Below are 6,795 nucleotides of genomic sequence, written 5' to 3'. Positions count from 1 at the left end.
ATAGTACAAAAACCACCAAAAAGTCATAGTATAGTAAGGCATGAAAAATGGTCAAAAAAAAAGTCATAGTATAGTAAGGGGTCAAAAACCACAAAAAAGTCATAGTATAGACAGATGAAAAATTAGGTAACACAAAAAAAAACAAACACAAAAAAAAAGTCATAGTATAGTAAGGCCCCAGTGAAAAATGGTCAAAAAGTAATAGGCGTCAAAAACCACCCAAAAAAAGTCATAGTATATGTAAAAAAGGAGTCAAAAACCACAAAAATATAGTCCATAGTAGTATAGTCAGAGCTATAGGCATAAAATGGTCAAAAAAAGTCATAGTATAGTAAGGGGTCAAAAACCACCAAAAAAAGTCATAGTATAGTAAGGGGGTCAAAAATGGTCACAAAAAAGTCATAATATAGTAAGGGGTCAAAAACCACCAAAAAAAAGTCATAGTATAGTAAGGGGTCAAAAACCACCAAAAAAGTCATAGTATAGTAAGGGCATGAAAAATGGTCCAAAAAAAGTCATAGTATAGGGGTCAAAAACCACCAAAAAAAGTCATAGTATAGTAAGGGGTCAAAAACCACCAAACAAAAGTCATAGTATTAGTAAGGGGTCAAAAACCACCAAAAAAAGTCATAGTAAGGTAGGCCATGAAAAATGGTCAAAAAAATGACCATAAAAACCATAAAAAGCCATAATTCTCACCTCAACCTCTGGCTAAAAACATTCACTTTCATACAATATTAAACAGACTGGCAAAATTCATAGTATAGTAAGGGGTCAAAAATGGTCAGAAAAAAGTCATAGTATAGTAAGGGGTCAAAAATGGTCAGAAAAAGTCATAGTATAGTAAGGGGTCAAAAACCACCAAAAAAGTCATAGTATAGTAAGGCATGAAAAATGGTCAAAAAATGGTCAAAAACCACCAAAAAAAAGTCATAGTATAGTAAGGGGTCAAAAACCACCAAAAAAGTCATAGTATAGTAAGGCATGAAAAATGGTCAAAAAAAGTCATAGTATAGTCAGGCATGAAAAATGGTCAAAAACCACCAAAAAAAAGTCATAGTATAGTAAGGGGTCAAAAACCACCAAAAAAGTCATAGTATAGTAAGGCATGAAAAATGGTCAAAAAAAGTCATAGTATAGTAAGGGATGGTCAAAAACCACCAAAAAAGTCATAGTATAGTAAGGGGTCAAAAACCACAAAAAGTCATAGTATAGTAAGGGGTCAAAAACACCAAAAAGTCATAGTATAGTAAGGCATGAAAAATGGTCCAAAAAAGTCATAGTATAGTCAGGCATGAAAAATGGTCAAAAAATGGTCAAAAACCACCAAAAAAAAGTCATAGTATAGTAAGGGGTCAAAAATGGTCCAAAAAAGTCATAGTTAAGGCATGAAAAATGGTCAAAAAATGACCATAAAAACCATAAAAGCCATAATTCTCACCTCAACCTCTGGCTAAAAACATTCACTTTCATACAATATTAAACAGACTGGCAAAATATTCAGTGTTCAGAAGTATTTATTTGAGTAAGATCCTTTATCAGTTCCACAACGGAGAAATTCGGTGGTGCAACAGCAAAAATAGAAAAAGACAAGATAAAACATATAATATGAACAGTATAAACAGGACTATGTACACAGTAATAGAGTGGATTTGAGTACTGATATTGCACTCTGGCAAAATACTAAAATGAAAATCTAATCTAACCCACAAACACTATGTAGAGGTGTTTCTGTGGAAAACAAAGGTATGATGGCCACTTAAGAGAGAGTTCCTTTGTCTTAAGTGAAATGTCATAGTATAGTAAGTTGTCAAAAACACCAAAAAATGTCAGAGAATAGTATGTCGTGAAAGTATTTAGTTTTACTGATCAGTTCTTGTTTCTTGTCTCTGCAGAAGGAGAAGACGACAGCAGCCGAAGACCTGAAGTGGATGAAAGAAAACAAAAGTGTTATGAAGCTGTTAATTAGACCTCTACCATCTGATAATGTAGTCATGGGCACATTCTCCAAAGACTAATACATCTTTATTAAAGGTCTGTGACAAAATTCAACTGGTTGTAATTTCCCAGTTGTGGGACAAATAAAGGATTATCTTATGATACAACCGTTGAATTGATAATTGTACCACAAACAGTTAAATGATCATAAAGATGCTTAGTAGACAGGTTCATCTGGAAAATGTGCTAAACTAAATGTGCCTAACCAGCTCTAACAAGTGTTTCCTTATGGTCAAATGTCTGTCATTATCTTTGCTGTGATTTGTTAAATGTTGTCTGGAATCAAATTATTAGAAGGGTTTCCCTATTTTGAAAATTATTATACAAATCATTTTATTGTATGTTATATATTATTTTTATGGTTTTACACTCATTTTCTAGTTTTAAATAAAGATTTTAAAGGCCTTTTAGTTGTTTTCTAGACTTATTTTTTACAGCATGAAACCACGCTTGATTTTTAATATATATATTAAAGGCTGAACATTTTAAGATTTTAACCTTATTTGTCAAACCTGTTTTTGTGTGTGTGCTCTATTTTTAAATGTTTTATAGACCTATTTATTTAATGTTTTATATTTATTTAGACATTTTTGAGGTTTTCAACTTATTTTTTGAAAGGGTTTCTATTCTATTCTAAACTAAGGTTTTGTATTATTTATATGTATTTTGTTAGACTTATTTTTTTGCAGCTACATTGTTGAAAAAAATAATAAGTTACAGCAACTTTAATGTATTGCTATTTGTTCCAGAGAAGAGGTTTTAAAGTATCAAACTGCAGCTGAGATAATGACAGAGTCAGACTGAAAAGAATAACCTAACACTGACCTTCTGGAAATGTCTTCACGTCTGTCTCTTCTATGTGATTTAATGGTTGAAGTTTGAATCCTGTGGAGAAAAACACAAGAAACATTAATATGAAGATATGACTCTTAACACATCAAAATAAAAGCACAGAGAGGTTTTGGGTATTGAACTTCAAACTGTCAAAAGATAAAGAAGTAAAAGACACTAAATCTAGTGTGGACTAACTGGTTCTATACTAATCAGAACCAGTCCAAGAGTTAAAGTTGCTTTACATACAAAGACAGAAGAAGCTGCTCTTGACTAGAGAACTGACTCCACCAACTCCTGATATTCACACAACAGCAGTGGATGGAAATGTTTTTTCTCCAAAGTTAGTTAAAATTTAAACTAAATTTGGTTGAGAGAGCAAGGAAGAGAGAAAGAGACAAAGGCAGAGAGAGGGGGAAAGGAGAAAGAGTAAAGTGGGGTACACACCAATCAAGCCGATCAAAGTCAAAGGCCTGATTATCTTACTAGATTCTTCTGTTGTGTGACGTGTGTAATTTTACCCTCCCTGATCTGCTCCGAAGACAATTGGATCAATAAATATTAAATATGGTCAATATTTATGATTGAAAATCCTGCATGTGGCAAGTACACCAAGGAAAGCTGAATACACATTCTGTAGATTGTCACATGGAACAATGCACAGAGTTAGCCAATCACGAAGCAAGCTGACTGAAGACAGAAGCACAACAATCAAGAGATATTGTCATCCACTATGTTTGAGAGTCCAGAGGCCTGTACTACGAACCAGGATATGCAGTTAGCAAGGTAACTTCAGGTTTAACTCTGGGTTTTGAGTCTTACAATGGTTCACTTCTTATTGCACTTCTTATACACCATGGTAACTTATACTGAATGGCTAGCCTGCTCCAGGGCAGCTTAACCCTCCCATTGCCCTTCATATTCCGTATACTTTTTTCTTTTTACTATTATTCAAAAACAAAGATAACCACTTCAGAATCACGAATGTCATACACAGCAACAAATCCTACTACACACACACACAAGTGTGAGGGTTAACTTCAGATGATCAGATCAAAACCTGTCAGCCCAACTACTGACCAATCAGATCACTGGAAAATTGGCGTCCTTATTTCTACAGGATCTATCAGGTCTTTCCAATCTGTCCACAACCAAGCTCCTAACAAACAGAGAGAGTTTATTGTACTACATAATCACATACTTATTGTTATATCCTTATTTTGATAGAACAAAGATGCTTTTATCCACACACTGTTGAATATTTCCCACAATTATAAATGAACATTTCAGTCAGATCAACCTCAGACATTAACTCTCTCCTCTCGCTTTGGCAGCAGGAACAGTCTGACATTACTGTCACTGTTTATCTGCATCACATATTTAGAGTAATTCAGTAAATCACCATCAGACTTAAGAGCAAAAACACTCACTCCAGTAAGTAAAAAGCATTTATGTACTTATTCACAATAAATCCTCAGCCTGACCATTAAACTGAAAATTATTTCTAGTGTTTCTATTCTAGTCATGTGATCACATTTCACCTTGTTAATATCTCTTATGGACATCGCTAGAACCAAACAACATGCAGCTATCAACATTACTCCTCATATATTAGGTAACTCACTCACGGTTCTGACACACTGCTTTTAACTAACAACTCCACCTTTTCCTTTCACACAAACGCACTTGGGAAATCCTGGGTTAACTCAACAAGTTGATAACCAGCGTCATAAGACTGCTTATCCAAACTTGTGACTTTAGGTTTAGTGAAGCCAGATAACAAAAAGATATCCTGGGTATGTTAAACTTGCTTCATAGTACAGACCTCTGACTCTGGTTGTTGGTGTTGAATCTGTTAGTGTGTAGTGTGCTGTGTTCGTCTTCACGTTGCTCATCACACACTATAAGAACAAAACTGTGAAATCTGACATTATTTGTCATCATGTGTGTGGTCTCTCACATTTTCTAAATCGGGTAAGATTTTAAAAATCTTTTGGTGTGTGCCAGACTTAAGAGAGCAAGGGAGAGGGAGAGAGAAAGAGACAGAGAGAGACCTGATGTTTAAATTCTTCATTTTCATTGAACTACATAAAAACATTAATAATGAGTCTTTTTGTGACAAATCAAACTACTCAGACTTCAGATCAATTACTGAAGATATATAATTTAATGTCAGTGCTCTGTGTTGGACAGTTGTACGAATATTCTCTGTGATCACGGACGAAGTGGTGACACCAGGAGGAAATAAAAAGAGAAATATACAAGGGAAAATAATCAATACACTATGACCTATTCCTCATCAACAGTTTAACCCAAAACACATAAATATTGAACATTACAGCCAAACCAGGAGATCTTTGTTACAAAACTGCCCCAGAAAATGGGCTGTTTACTGTCACATATGACAAGAAAAAGCATCACATCTTTAAGAATCAATAACATTAATTATTTGGGAAAAAATAACTAAAATGATTTTCTTAAATTTCTATATTCATTGTTTGTCAACTAATCATTAGAGGGATCATGTATATTATTGTGAATTACATAATAAAAACTTTCACTTAAGCACATTTTTGAAAGCAGGGTTTTGGTATTTTTAAATATATACTTCAGTCCACAGGCAGACAATTAACTGATAACTATTTTGAGTTTTTAAAAATGATTATAACTAGTACTATTTTCTGACAATTTATAGACACAATAAATCAGTCATTATTATATTCAATACTAAACTCACTAAATACCAAGGATTTAAACAATGACTCTGTTACTAATATTAATAATTTAGCTCATCAACACATTTTTTCAGACTGGGTAAATCTTTAGGACACATACCTGTTTGGTTTGTGAGGTGAGAGCTGGTGTTTCTGTCCAGGTTGCAGCAGCTGAACGAGTAAACCTGGGGAACACAAGTAAAACACTTGAAAAACAAATAACCTAATTACAAAAAATAGGATATGAAATACTAGAACCTTGAAATCACAGTTTAAGATTTGAGGTGAATAAATTATGTTATGAATTCATTCATCTCGGAGAGAAAAGCAACTTTTCAAATAGTTTTTAATATTTCAGCTCATACATTGTGACCTACTCTTGTGGCTCAAAACTTGCGAAGGAGCACAAAATTAAAATCTGGTTTTCAATCTTGTATTTAACTCAAAACTGAGCTTAGTAAAGTCTCAAGTCACGCAAACAAATTTCTAATCATTAATATACACAACAGGGATCAATGGATGGCGATGGAGAGATTACTACCACAAAGCTACAAAGGCAAAAAAAAAAAAAAAAAAGAGAGTCGCAAAACGATCACAATGAAACGCTTAATTGCCACACTGAAACACAAAATGGTCACAAAGAAATGTTAAATGACGTGGAATAGACACAAAACTACATAGGCACAGAAGCTGACCGTAAGTAGATGTAAAACAGCCAGACAAAAAACGATGCAATACCACAGATAGACACGGAATGATTCAATTCAATTCAGTTTTATTTATATAGCGCCATATCACAACAAAAGTCAGGACACTTTTCATACAGAGCAGGTCTTGGACCATACTCTTTAAAATATAGAGAGAGACCCAACAAATCACACCATGAGCAAGCACTAGGCGACAGTGGCAAGGGAAAAACTGATCACATCGACATGATAATCCGCTAAACTGACTTAAAATGACCAAGCTGGAGCACAAAAAACATTAACCCACGCAAACGCTCGACGCCAATGCTAATGCTAACACCTAAGTGTAAAACAGTCAGGTAGATGTAAATCTAAAATCACCACAAATGGCCACAAACCGATGACAACGACGTGATAAACCACCATAAACTAAATTATCAGAATGGAACACAAAATGACAGAGAGACGCAAAATGTCGATAAAGTGAACGTTTGTTTTACCACCCAGTCCTCAACGGTAACGTCGGCTTCTCGTGGTACTAGCAAACAGAAGCAATGATTTAAACT

At 34.2% G+C, this 6,795-nt stretch overlaps 1 long non-coding RNA gene across 2 annotated transcripts; it reads right to left on the bottom strand.

The window, feature by feature from the left end:
- Window positions 1-1,499: 1,499 nt before the first annotated feature.
- Window positions 1,500-6,786, bottom strand: LOC127142265 (uncharacterized). 2 transcript variants are annotated; one of them, XR_007812754.1, is made up of 4 exons: window positions 6,730-6,786; window positions 5,665-5,728; window positions 2,824-2,883; window positions 1,500-1,922 (listed from the first exon to the last, which is right to left on the bottom strand). It is a non-coding gene; the product is annotated as an uncharacterized LOC127142265 (long non-coding RNA). The 2 variants fall into 2 exon arrangements; XR_007812753.1 differs by lacking the exon at window positions 6,730-6,786 and having other exon boundaries at window positions 5,665-6,278.
- Between the last annotated feature and the right edge of the window lie 9 nt (window positions 6,787-6,795).

Source organism: Lates calcarifer, unplaced genomic scaffold (assembly GCF_001640805.2).
Source record: "Lates calcarifer isolate ASB-BC8 unplaced genomic scaffold, TLL_Latcal_v3 scaffold_55_117, whole genome shotgun sequence".
In the NCBI taxonomy this organism is placed as follows: domain Eukaryota; kingdom Metazoa; phylum Chordata; class Actinopteri; family Centropomidae; genus Lates; species Lates calcarifer.
The sequence above is the reverse complement of the archived record's forward strand: the minus strand, read 5'-3'. Positions and strand labels throughout refer to the sequence as shown.